The sequence below is a fragment of the Hemicordylus capensis genome, chromosome 2 (assembly GCF_027244095.1).
Source record: "Hemicordylus capensis ecotype Gifberg chromosome 2, rHemCap1.1.pri, whole genome shotgun sequence".
NCBI classification, from domain to species: domain Eukaryota; kingdom Metazoa; phylum Chordata; class Lepidosauria; order Squamata; family Cordylidae; genus Hemicordylus; species Hemicordylus capensis.
Window position 1 is genome coordinate 316,908,066 of NC_069658.1, and position 14,072 is coordinate 316,922,137.

The 14,072-nt window shown below is 40.1% G+C and overlaps 1 protein-coding gene and 1 long non-coding RNA gene across 32 annotated transcripts in view; one reads left to right on the forward strand and one right to left on the reverse strand.

Annotated features, from left to right (window-relative positions):
• ATP2B2 (ATPase plasma membrane Ca2+ transporting 2) overlaps window positions 1-14,072 on the reverse strand; it is a 697,462-nt gene that overhangs the window by 374,137 nt on the left and 309,253 nt on the right. For 24 of the 30 annotated variants that reach the window (XR_008315871.1, XM_053294637.1, XM_053294634.1 and 21 more), the window contains exons 1-2: window positions 6,732-6,907; window positions 6,530-6,616 (exon numbers count right to left, since the gene is read on the reverse strand). The exons of 2 other annotated variants lie outside the window; for them this stretch is intronic. The gene's annotated coding sequence lies outside the window, so the exon portion shown is untranslated. Of the gene's footprint in view, window positions 1-6,529; window positions 6,617-6,731; window positions 6,908-14,072 lie in introns of those variants that run through there. 4 more of the 30 variants (XM_053294612.1, XM_053294620.1, XM_053294621.1 and 1 more) reach the window with 1 other exon arrangement.
• On the forward strand, window positions 6,893-10,839 carry LOC128344475 (uncharacterized). Of its 2 annotated transcripts, XR_008315873.1 has the most exons (3): window positions 7,151-7,438; window positions 7,834-7,900; window positions 10,444-10,839. It is a non-coding gene; the product is annotated as an uncharacterized LOC128344475 (long non-coding RNA). The 2 variants fall into 2 exon arrangements; XR_008315872.1 differs by having other exon boundaries at window positions 6,893-7,900.

Genomic DNA, 14,072 nt, shown 5'->3' on the forward strand with positions numbered 1-14,072 from the left:
CCTCTGCAGTCTATGAGGCCAAAATGAGTCAGTGGCTAAACAGAGACAAACTCTAGTGGTTCTGTTCTGATAAAGCATGCTAAGATGTTCTATTTTAACCCTTTAGTTATTTTAGGTATTTAACCCTTTAGTCATTTTATTTAAAGGGTATAACCCTTTAGTTATACTATAGAATGGAACTGTTCTTCTGGCATTTCTAAATCCAACAGTGCAATCCTATGCACATTTACTCAGAAAGAAATCCCACTGTGTTCAATGGTTCTTACTTCCTTCTGGATGGGTGTGTACTGTTGCCTACAAAGTCCATATTCTAATCTTGGATTGCCCATTTATAAATATTTATGCCAATATTTTATCCTGAAGATCCATCTGTATAATTGCATCTAGTTCAGAGGTTGCCAGTTTGTTCCTACCCCTGTCCTAAAAGTGGAGCTTCCTTCAGTCCTTCACATTTCACCAGCCACCATAGGTTGGCAGCTCACCCACAATTAGAAATTGCAAAGCAAATGAGTGGGCCTTCTACTTATGAAATAAGGGTAATCAGAAGAGAAGCCATTCTAGCACTTTGTTTCTGTATTATCTACCCCTTTTTAATAGTGAACAAGTATCAAATTTGGATTACTCCACATACTTCATCGTCCTCATCACAAGAATTACTCCATTTTCTAATAATCTAATTAGATTTTATTAGAGCTCTGATTAGAGCTTTGAAGCAAACACAGAACAAATTTCGGATGATTAAATGGGCCAGAATCATCTTTTGAATGTGCAACTCTGCCATCCTGAAACATATTGCCACAGCCACTTCCTGTACCTACTTTCCAACTGTGCACTTCAAAAATATCTTTTTTTATTTTTATCAACTGACATGTCAGTCATTCTATCTTCACATTTTAATAATCATTCTATGTTCGTATTTTAAGTGTCTACTCATAGTGAATGCAGAATTAAGTTTCTAAACAGGTATTATTAAGAAATTCACTTTGGTAAAACCCGAAAGACAATGTGATCCCACTACTTCCACAGACTATTTACCTATCTGTGTACTGTGGAGTACTATGCTACATTTTTGGATGTAAGCAAATGCTCAATCATCTTCATTGGTCTATTTATTAAGTATTAAATAATACTAAGCATTTCTACCATATAATAAATCAAGTATAACAACTAAATACACAATACATGTCAAATCTTAGGTAGAACTACCTGTTTCCCCTACATCATACCATATAATAAATCACATAAGAACAGCCCTGCTGGATCAGGCCCAAGGACTATAAAGTCCTGCATCCTATTTCACAGAGTGGCCCACCAGATGCCTTTGGGAAGGCTAGAAGCAAGAGCCGAGGGCATGCCCTCTCTCTTGCTCATGCTGCCCTGAAACTGGTATTTAGAGGCATCTTGCCTCTTAGGCTGCAGGTGGCCTATAGCCCTCACACTAGTAGCCATTGATAGACGTGTCCTCCATGAACTTATCTAAACCCATCTTAACATAAGAAACATAAGAGCAGCCCTGCTGGATCAGGCCCAAGGCCCATCTAGTCCAGCATCCTGTTTCACACAGTGGCCCACTAGATGCCGCTGGAAGCCACAGGCAGGAGTTGAGGGCGTGCCCTCTCTCCTGCCATTACTCCTCTGCAACTGGTACTCAGAGGCATCCTGCCTTTGAGGCTGGAGTTGGCCCACAGCCCTCCGACTAGTAGCCATTGATAGACCTCTCCTCCATGAAGTCATCCAAACCCCTCTTAAAGCCATCCAGGTTGTTGGCTGTCACCACATCCTGTGTCAGAGAGTTCCACAAGTGGATCACGCATTGTGTGGTTGTCACCACAACTTCTGGCAAAGAATTCCATAGGTTAATTATGTGTTGTGTTAAAAAGTCCTCCCTTTGTCAGTCCGAAATATTTTAGTAATCAGTTTCATGGGAGGACACCTGGTTCTAGTCTTGTGAGAGAAGGAGAGAAAAAATCCCTTTCTCCACCCCATGCATGATTTTATAGACCTCTATCTTGTCGTCCCTCAGTGGTGTTTTTTCTAAACGAAGAAGTCCCAGTTGTTGTAGCCTTACCTTGTAAGGAAGGTGCTCTAAGCCCCTAATCATCTTGGTTGCCCTCTTCTGCACCTTCTATAGTTCTACAACATCCTTCTTAAGAAACAGTGACCAGAACTGTACAAGGAACTCCAAATGTGGTTGCACCATAGATTTGTATAAAGGTTTAATTATATTAGCATTCTTATTTTCACACCCTTTCCTAATGATCCCTAACATGGAATTGGCCTTTTCCGCAGCTGCGGCACATTGTGTCATCAATTTCAATGAGCTGTCCACCACAAACCCAAGATCTGTCTCCTGGTCAGTCACCAACAGCTCAAACCCCATCAGTGTATATGCTGGTTTCCCCCCCACATCCAATATGCATCGCTTTACACTTGCTAACATTGAACCACATTTGCCATTTTGTCACGCACTCAAATAGTTTGGAGAGATCTTTTTGGAGCTCCTCACAATCTGTTTTGGATTTCACTAGCGTAAACAGTTTGCTGTCAACTGCAAATTTGGTACCTTGCTGATTAGCTCAATTTCTATATCATTTATGAATAAATTAAAAAGCACTGGTCCCAGTACAGATCCCTGGGGGACCCCACTTCTTACTACCCTCCATTCAGAAAAATGTCCATTTATTCTTACCCTCTATTTCCTGTCCTTCAACCAGTTACCAATTCACACATGAACCTGTCCCCTTTTCCCATGACTGCTAAATTTTCTCAAGAATCTTTGATGAGGAACTAAGCTTTTTGAAAGTCCAAGTATACTATGTCAACTGGGTCACCTTTAGCCACATACCCAAGAAAATGCTAATCAATATTCTTGGCATTTATATAGGGATTTCAGGTGTTCAAAGTGCTTCACATATATTATTGCAGTAATCCTAACCATAGCCCTGTAGGGAAGGTTCCTATGCACTGCAAATACGGAAGCAGAGGCTTAGATAAGAGTGGCTTGCTAAGGCCACCTAGTGAAGTCAGAGCAGAAGTGGGACTGAAACCAGGGCCTTTTTTCCAGCTCACGTTCTCACCCACTATATCAGGGTTTCTTAACCTTGGGCCCCCAGATGTTGTTGGAATACAACGCCCATCATCCCCAGACATGGCCTTTGTGGCTGAGGATGATGGGAGTTGTAGTCCAACAACATGTGGGGGCCCAAGGTTAAGAAACCCTGCACTACATAACACCAATATAAATGTCCACACATGTAAACCTGTTTTAATTGTTAGCCCACTATTTAGGGTAGTGGTGCTGAAAATGTCCCACTTTTAAACTAGTCAAACATTTGTTTGGCTTACCATTTACAATCACACTAAGCTTAAAAAAAAAGTATCTGTATCCAAAACAAAATTGCAAACCTAAGCCAGGAGGTAAGTCCAATTTAATTCAGTGGGATTCAGACTAAACATGTTCAGAGACTGCAAGTGTACTTCTATCTTGTTTTCTAAAGAAGAAAAAGTTCTACTACAATCTCAAAAGATGCTGCATTTAACTTTGTAAAGTTAAGCCTAAATTAGCAGGTAATTAAGCAAATGTTTTAGAAGAATTGCGGCCCAATCGTATTATGTTTACTGAATTCTATGGGGACATGCTACCATATAAGTAAGCATAGTACTGCAACCATGCAGTCCAATCCTATGCATGTTCATCCAGAAGGAAATCAATGAGATTTTGTCCCAGATAAATATGCACAAGATTGTTGCTTTAGTTCTAAAGCTTTTTGTAGGATTTTGCCCCAAGCAAGAATTAAAAAGGAGTTTAGTAAGGAGTCATTTTTAGCCAGGTTTTCTTTTCAGTGTCTTGGCAATCAAGACATAGTGGTAATTAGCATGCATGTCCCTTCTTAAAAGGAAATTTAAGAAGCATAGCTCCATTGCCTAAGTAGGCATCCCTTGTCAGTTACAGATAAAAGCAGAGATTATGCAACTTTCACTGCAAGGTACCACTGTAGGGTTAATTAGTTGTCACCTTATATCTGAGCACTATTGCAAGACTAGGTATAGGTATAGGCAAATGTATTTAGATTAGTAAAGTGTATCTGTCTAATTTAACTAAATACATCAATATAAGCTCCTGGGGTTTTACTGCAGTGTAATGAGCCTCACATCAAGGTTGGAATGTACTTGCAAGGTCACATCTCCTTGATAATGTCCCATCAGACTCGGAAATAATTATAGCCCTACCCAGAAAAAGGGTCACTTGGAGTTACGGACATAAGGACAAATCTGAATTAAATGAGGAAAATGCTTTATCAGGTTTGGGTAAGAAACATGGCAAAAGAGGTAATCGCAACAGAGGATAAGCTTATTTAGGTTAAATAAATCCTAGCAAAATTTAGTTGTACAATATCACAACACATATTAAAATCGCCAATGTTTTACAGGCAACATGGGGAAAAATATTCTTTTTTCTAGAGATATACTGAATTCTTATACAAACACACTCCTAAAATCATTTTCCTGCAAGTGCACAAGAAAGCAGAATGCTACATCTCCTCATGCCTTCCCTATGTTATAGTCTAAAATGCTGTATCAATATGCACATATGAAACCTTTTTATATGTACATAAGCTATAGAAGATGCCAACCATTTTCCATTTGTGAAGGGGAGGGAGGAATGACCATCTCTCCTGTGGAAATGTAAGAATATTTAACTGTGATGTGCTAGGGCAAAATCGATTCTCCACAGGAATACAGTAACAGGTACAAAAAAAATATAATGATGCTGCATTACTATGTATAACCTTCCTTGAACCCCTAGGTTCCTATGCTATTTGCAAATCCTATTCGTTTTACCAGCACTTTGGGGCAAATATGCAACACTTTCTTTGCAGGTGGCCATTCAGACCAAAATGAAAGGAATGTGAACAAAGTAAAAGCTGAAGGTAATCAAAGACCTGCTGGATACCCAAGCCTAGTAGTTATTTGCAAGTAAGGTGGGAGAGCTAACCATCATGCATATGGATGTCCTTTTCCAAATGAAATGCTGGTCCCAGGAACCTCTTGCAACAGAAAAATGTGCATATTTAAAACCAAATCTATAAGCTCTCTGCTTGTGACAAACAGGATGGACCATTCTTAAATGATGCACAGTCTCACTCATCTTGCACATATTCACCATTATATAAATCTTTTCTAGAAGGCACAGTGTAGCATACATAAGCATCACTGACATCTTCTAGTATCCTAATCACTATAATGCTAACTTTAGCCTTTAATATCATAAGGGCATGTAATCAAAAGGTCAAATTATTATAAGCTTTTGCTGTCACAAAGCTCTTTAATTCAAATGTGTGCCTTCTGTACATGAGATAATTTTCTGTTTGATTATAAAATAATGTATTCCTATATTTTGAAGAATCCGTTTCAGAATGTAAAAGACTGAACTAAGCATCAACTGCTATCTGTGCAATAGTACCAGGACAATCTAAAGTAATCATCTCATTAAGTCAAAGTTAGCAATGTGCAAGGCAAAAGCAAGTGCCTAAGTTTGCATAAGATAACTTGAAGTTAGAAAATCAAAGCCTAGAGAAGAGACTGACTGCTGCCTGGAACAAATCAGACAGATGATGTGTCACTTCTTAAACCAGAGATCAGATGGCTAGGATCTCTCTTTACATAATGGGGGAAAACCTCCTCTGCTCTTGTGATGCTTGTTAAATCAATATGCTGTGTATGGAACACAGAGCTCTAGGATGCACTATTTGCAAGCACTTTTGACTTGAGAACTTGCTGTTAGGAATATTCTGAACAACATTATGGTACTTTAGAGAAAGAACAGTTTTATTCAGGAAGCATTATGTCCCACCTAAAAAAAATCATATAATGAAATCCTCTAACTTCATACACCGCAATACAGTCAAACTAACAAAGATGAGCTGACATCCTGACTAATCCCTACAAAATTATTGGCTGACATCCAGACTAAATTTACATGAGGAAGTTCCACTGAAATTTAAAAAGACAAGTTAGGCATGCCTAACTTGTCCTTATAATTTCAATGGGACTTCCTCGAGTAAATTTAGTCTGGATGTCAGCCAATAATTTTGTAGGTCAGCATTGCTCTGAATTTGAAACTACACAATAAATGCATAAGAAACTCATTCCACTCCTACTGACATCTATAAAGATGCATTTCTATCATGCTGTTATTATTTAAAGTTATAACTCAAATCTCTATATACGCTTTTCTTTACAGTGTTCTCTTTGCAGACTGTGCACACTTAAAAAATCTTTCTTTGATTTTATCAATAGGAATTAAAAGAAAAATCTCACCCCATTTCTTCAAAATTAAAAAAAGCAGACACAGTTTACACAAAACCATGTAAACTGCTTTGACAAAGAGAGAGCATTACAAACTATCAATTAAAAAAAATATCACTGGCTTCCTTCTGATAAAATAATATCTTTAAGCAGTGTAGGTCCTCCCCACCCCACACCCCACCCCGTCCTAATGCAATATCTTATGTAGAAGTTGCATTACCTTTCCATAGACACAAGGACATGAACTAAAACGTAATGCATCACTCAGTCCTCCAAATCTCCACACCATTTTTTCAACAGCTTCTGCCTGCACGGGATGCAAATTGCCAAATAAACAATCTCATAATAGAATGGAAAATGCTCTCTCTTTAAAAATTACAATTAAAAAAATAAGAAACCATGCTTTGGATGCAGCTACTTACTTGGCTAAGATATCATCACAAATCCAAAATTATTTCAATTAGACAGCGGAGTAATCACTGTTCGGCATCTGTAAGGGATTGATAAACTGAGCTACATTACAGGAGTCCCTCTGCAGACTGTACCATCCAGACCGAGCAGGTGGGGGTGGGGGGGTGTGGGGAAGAGCGGATATTTCCGACCGAGCAAGCCCAGGGAATGTTTATGGCTTGCCGTTGCAGACAGTCGGAGGAGGGCAAACAGCAACTGGAGCACGGAAAAGAAAGCTTTCTCAGGAGAAGAAAATGGACTGAACCACCATGTTGTTGTTTGTGGTTTTAATACTTCCCTTGGGATAATGACAAAAACGGAAGATGGCAAACTACCAGGAATATGCCACTTATGGGAGAAACCTTCAAGGACAAGGACTGTCAAGTTCTATCACTCTGATTAGAGAAAGGGTGGGGGGGAAGCGTGTGTTGGTAGAGCGGATGGGAGGGGAGCGTGAGTGAAGAAGAGAAGCCAATTCACTACCGCATCTCCACAGAAGTGATACCTTCACTGCAGAGGCCCTTGATTTCAGTCCCTGATGTTAATCAGTCTTTTGGATTCAGCAAATTCAGCAGCAAACCTGATCAGAAGTTTACATGTCATCTGCCACCTCGCTTTACTGAAAAATGGAACACTTTTACATTTACTAAAGTAACATAAGCAAGTTGCAGCCATGTGTGTAAGCATGCAGCACATTGCCACTCTTTGGGGCAAATATTGCATGATTTGGTCGACAGCATTAGTTAGTGCAGAGTTCTTTTTAAGAAAGAAAGAAGGAAGGAGATGTTTACTGTAAGGATGAATACAGCCAAAACAATTAAATCATCACATTATTCTACACAGGAAAATCAAACAAACAGATTAACACTATGCTATATTTCATGTTCAGTATTGGTTCTGGTTGTTTTAATCTCAGGAAGGCACTCTCTATGAAATGGGAAGGGGGGAAAGATGCAACACACTTCTTTAAAATGCAAAATCTAAAAGTTTTAATGGTCACCTTGTGCTTACTAGTAAGGTACTAGTTTTATCAAACTTGCTGCTTGCTTCTTGTTGCAATGTTTTTCCATGCAGGTGTTTCAACTGATATCTGGAATTCTCAAATCTCAAAACAAATGGGAGAGAACGGAAGAAGTTTGGGGTAAGGAAAAGTGACAATTTCTTCCATGTCAACTTTGAATTTGAATTATTTCATATCTATGTACTAAGCTAATTCCGTTTCCTAGGAAGGCATATCCAAGTAGTGTAACGGCATAATGGATGTAAATATTTTCATTTTCATGGACTGATGATATAAGCAAATACTTATATTAGCATATCTATATTTTTGATAATACATTGGTTTCAGATCGTTTTAGACCCAAGGGCATTCCTAGTTACAGAGTCTAGACAGGAAACACTGCATGCAAGTTTTGAACAAGTAAAAATAAGGGGAAGCCTGTGCCTTTAAACATGTAAAATATTACTATGATCCAAGCTGGAAGCTTTTTTAGAATATCTTAGTGACAGTAGTGCTTTGTGACTGGGCTGCATCTTGGACAGAGCAAGCAATTGCAACCAAGCACACCTCCCTGAGCACTAATAGGAGTAGCTGTACGGATGCTCTGTCATCCTTGCTTACTTGCTGCTCAGAATATCAATTCAGCCAGTTAAACCAAAGTCTGCACTGCAGTGCACCAAAATGGAAGCTTTTTTTAAAAAAAAAGAAAAGCCTAACCTCTCTGATGAAAGAATATCACGCCTTTGCCAATCAGTTAAAAAGAAGAGGCAATTCTGTAAAATGCAGATTTTTTTAAAAAAAAAATTGAAAGCTGCATTTATAAATAGAAAATGCAACACATGCTTGTTGTGACATCATATTGGTGCCATTGTGCTACCTTTAATCCATACCATACATGCTGGTCCCATACAAAAAAAACCCTTGTGGTTCTGACTGTCAGTGATGGTGTTTATTCTGCAAATAAATGTCCTGGATTAAAAGCAAACAGATGAATAAAGGCTGAAGAGAAGAACTATGTCCAGAGTAAATTTAAAAATTATAGCTGTCAGCTACCACCTTAGCTGTTGTGATAGCAGCCTACAAGTGTGAGTGTGCCAACCTGCTTCTTCTACTACATGCTCACATTTATGCTGCATCAGAGTTGCAAATCTGTTCTAAAAAACGTTGTTGGCAGTGATTCCCCCTTTTCCTCCTCCTCCTCCAATTTAATAATAGACGAGACATATTAAATAATATCATTCCTTCCTCTCTCTTTTTTTTAATGGGAAAATGTTTGGTTGGATGAAACATTTGTCAGTTTGCTTCTTTGATTAGTTCTTTATAAAACTTTCATGGTATGGTTCTGCAGTGACTGCAAACAACTCACCAAACCATAACTAGAGAACACATACAGTTTAGTAAAAGCTTTGCCATTTGGATTAATATACTGAACAGTGGAAAAAGAAAACATGAAGATAATGTTTGAGGCATTTCAATTAATTACTAAAGAGACATTCTGGGAAAACACTTTGCACACGAGTATTCCCAGTGTTCATTTAGAGTAGGGCTTCCAATTCACTGTACCACATAATGTGATGATCAAGCTATTAACCTTGTTGCTAGTCTCATCAGTTAGCCCCCCTCCCCTCTCCCAGTGCTATGCGCAACTGGCAGTGTTGTGTTATTACCTTCATTGTAACGCTATGAGTCATCACACCGTCACCTGGGTAACAAGGGCCAGTTAACATTACCAAACACAATTCCCATAAAAGCATGCTTTCTGAAATAAGAATCTGGCATATTTTGTTCAAAAGCTCAACCATCGACTGTTCATTCCACATGCATGGCTGTTGCTTTTTGCTGCAGGTACCGTCAGGTTCACTTTGTGACTGACTTTTAAGGTTCATAACTTAAGAACACTTCAGACACTTTTTTGGGTCTGCGGCCAGAGAATGAACTGCACTGTCTGACAGGCTGCTACCAAAGATGCAGCAATCATAAAAATTAGGAATATTCTATTTGCTGCAGGATTTAGTGTTTAATTACACTGGGCAAAGCCCACAACAGTATCTTTGAGAAGTTGGCTAAGCAAAAATACCTACAGCAGATACCACTGCTACCTGTCAAACTGTGTACTGCCCTCTAAAAGTCACAAGCAAAATTATATGTTTACCATAGAACTGAAATGGGACTTTTGGTAGACTGACAGATACAAATCGGTAGTATAATGTTTTTAATACATTAAAAAAATCTTGTCTGTAAATCTGTCACCAATGCATACTGATTTGAGAAGCTGAATCACAGCTAGTTTCCCCATTGGCTACGTTAACAGAAGAACTGCAACTAAGTCCCTTTCCCAGTGGCCTGCTGGCATGTCCAGCTGACCTGTACCCGAGGAATCCCAGTTTCTCCTTCTTCATCATGCTTCCCGATGAGCTTGGGATAAAATGGACTGGAATGAAAGAGAAACTTGCTCTTACTTGTATGTCTGTTTCTGTTTGGTTTGAAGGCTCATAATGCAGCAATCACGCAGAAGCTGTGCAGGTCTGAGTCCAGTCAGGGCTCCCAAGGAGACTGGCCTGAGATCCTATGTACAGTGGTGTCCTTCGAAAGTAGTCAGGATATCAATATAATCAGGGTTCTCCCAGACCTTGAGGGAAATGAGTCTGAGGGAGCCACCCCATCCTAAATCCTTGCCTTGACAGTTCCCCGGAACCAGCAGAGCCAGGGTAAACAAATCTGGCAACCCTCAGAGGAGTCCTGGAGCTCTGGAGACCTGGCACGCCACAGTGGGGTTCCAGCATCCTCCTCAACCTCACTTCATTGTCCTGGACCCCAGGAGCAGAGGCAACGCCAGGCCTGGACCCTGCTCCAGCTTAGAAGGCAGAGCACAAGCTTGATTGCCTGAAGTCTCCCTCTCAATGAGTCTTCTGAGAAGGAGGGATAAACCAGCCTGGGTGTCTCCTCGGGAAGAGTAAGGATGAGGATCCTTCAGTCATCTCCACCTCGCTGGTTCAACTTTTAGAGCTTGTGCCTCCTGCCTACATTGCTGCCTTGATGAACCTCGGTTTGAGCATAAATAAATAAATGCTGTTCCTGTGGTTGTTTATTGTTCCTATACTTGTCTCATATTTCTAGCCCCTGCTGTGTTAGTTCTTCACACTTCCTGCAGGACTGCTGGCTGCTCAGCTTTGCAACTGCATTCTAGAATTTTAACTTTAGCTTTAGCTGAATTATGCAAAAAGGGGTTGGAACTGCTGCAGCATGAAAAAAGAACCATGCAAACCTACTGCTCTTGCCATCAAGAACAACCTTTTGCCTACATATACACATGCCAGTAGCTATTCACTATTGTTGAGCTTTTACCCTACTCCTGCTGCAGCACAGCTATGTTTTGTGGCTCTTGTGGATGTGGACAGGCGTGGAGAAAAGTGATGTCTCCGTGTTTGTCCACATCCACAGGAGCCACAAAACATAGTTGTACTGCAGCTGGAGCTGGGTAAAAGCTCAACAGTAGTTGCTATACTCACAGTGGGCTGAATCCCAGCACTGGTATGAGGGACTGGTTGGCACTGGTATAAGTACTGCAACCCAGCTACCCAATCATATGATTTGCAGTACTGTGCAGCATCTTATAAGATTGGATGATCAGAAAGAAAGCCAGAAAGCACCAGTAAAGCTGAAGGAGAGCAAGACCCATTAAATGGACCAGAGACCATGAGCAGTTTGTTTATTCACACTCATCAGTTATTAATAATGTTTTAGTAAGACAAACTATACCACTGATTAAAAATAAACAGCGATAACACTCATCTAAAAAAATTACTAGCTTGTAAAATGCTAATAAAGTGTCAAACAGCAGCTTAAGATCCCCATAACCCTATGAAAGTATTTAAAAATGTCTTCCAAAAGGGCTGGATTTAGAATCTCACCTTTTTTCAGGCATGGCAGGAGGTTGGCAATGAACAGGTAATGTAATAATCTATTCTAGCACGGCATTATTTTTTCTGCAGTATCTGAAACTAGCTGCAATCAGACCATTACTGAGTTAAATGGATGGCTACTCTGACCCAATAACAGCCCATACTTAAGTTCCTGCTTTAAGCATGTATGAATCAGCAACCATATTCTATTAAAACAGGCAGAAATCTGGATTTTCACATAATCTGCATGGCCCAGGTCACAGAGTAAGCTTGTAACTATTAAAAATGAAATCATGTGTACACACACAAAACCCGTAGCACTAAGTCCTTTATCATCCACTGAACAGAAAGTAATATTATACAGTTTTATGCATAGTTGAAACTTCAAGCAATATGTTACAATGATCGAGAGAAAGATGTTATGATGATTCTTTTCAAAACATGTTGCATTTGGAAACAGCAAAATAATATGGGATTTGTGTGCAGCTTGTTTATAAAGACATTTATCTCAAGAACAGCCTTTTATTGCTCCTTAGTCTCCATTTGTCAGTACAATCAAAAGCTTAATCAGTACAATCATCATATATTTCTCTTATTCATCATATTTTTCAAGGGTCGCCCCACACATAATGTGTTACAGTAATTGACCCTTGATGTGACAAAGGCATGGGTGATTGTGGTCAAATATGCTATCTCCAAGTGTTGATATATTCCATATAATATATGGAATATATATAATATGATATATGTATTGATATAGTCCAAATGTACTAAATAAATAAATACATATTTATATGCTACTTTCCCCTAAATACTCAAAATGCTTCTCACACACAGCCTAAATATTGATTACAATGGGGCTATTCCCACAATCAGCAAAAATTGGGCTAGCCTCCGCTAGCCTGATTTTTGCTGATCATGAGAACCACCAGGCTCGACTGCGAGCCTGGTGGTTCTAGAGTGGGTAACCTACTCAAGTACCCCTCCCCTTAGCCTGGGTTTGCAGAGCAAGCGCTCTGCAAACCTGGGCTATCTGATCGTGCGTAGCGTAGAGCCTTGTAGACCCTTCCAGATTCTTCCCTCTTCACCCACCCCACTTGTCCTATGGTGTTCTCTCTCCCATCTTCTTGGCAATGGACCTTAGTGTCATCTTGGGACTTCTCCCCTTTCTTTTTTCTACTTCCAGGAAGCTGCCGGTTAGTTACTCACACTTTTTGTTCTACAGGATTTATAAAATCAGCTCTTTCTACAGCTGCTGTTGAAACACTCACTTATGGCCTGGCCGCCTTCCACACACAAAAATGCACACTGTTTTTGGCCTTTGTTTTGTCACCTTTCTCACTGCCAAGATTTGGCACTTGGACTTATGCTTTGAACATACTACTGTTCCATTAAAAACAAAGTTGGGAAATGTTCAACATCCTGAACTTGTTTCAATTATCCAATTTGTTTCGGAACATGAGAAGAACCACTAACAAAGAATCAACAGTATATTTGCTGGAACAATACTAAAGCTTTTGTTGATTGCAGACCTGTTACACAAATGCCCCTCAAAACAATGAGGCTGTTCTTACGAGTACCCTAACCCAGGCTATGGAACCCCAGCCTGGTTTAGGCTGCATGTGAGAACCGCTGGGACTGGGTCCGATCCCAGTGAGGCACTGCCACCTTGCCCAGCATTTAGCTGGGATTAATGGCTCAAGCAAGCCCTTAACCCGGGCTCCGGGATCATGTTTTCGATGGGGCTGGACACAGAGACAGGCACCTAGAGTGCCATCTCCTGGGGGGAACCCCCAATGCACTACACATGTCGTGCACTGCATTGTGGGATATCTGGAGGCTGGGACACATTGTCTTGGCCTCCGAAGGTCCCCACTGCATGGTGCAGTGTGGACTGTCTGGAAGTGCAATCCATGCTCCCAGCAGCATTTCTTTGGGGAGAAGGTGAGTTGGATCAGCCTTCTCCCTCCCCCCTCCCCTCTTGATCATGTGAATGGCCCCAGCTAGTGATCCCTCCTCTGGCTATAATTTTTAGAACACGAATGTGTCAACTGAAAATAGGTTGGAAGGCCAAATTTCCAAGCCCTCTTCCCCACAGTGGCAAGTGTAACATGTGTACTGGCATTTAAAATATGTCATTAACACCAATAAGAAAGTATATCATTGTTTCAAGAGACTATTCTGTCCTCTAATGTAGATTCAACTTATTTTCAATAGGTGAAATTGTTCACCTTAGATGCCTCAATTCTTTCCAAAGGTGCATGCATTCATTATATGCAGACTATCATCTTCTGGATTTCAGCCCTATTCACTGATATCCTCTTAATTGCAGCAAAGCTGATAAGCACATATCTGTGCATAGGACTGTAGGCTAATTGGATAAAATCTTCAGAAATAGTTGAGAACTAACC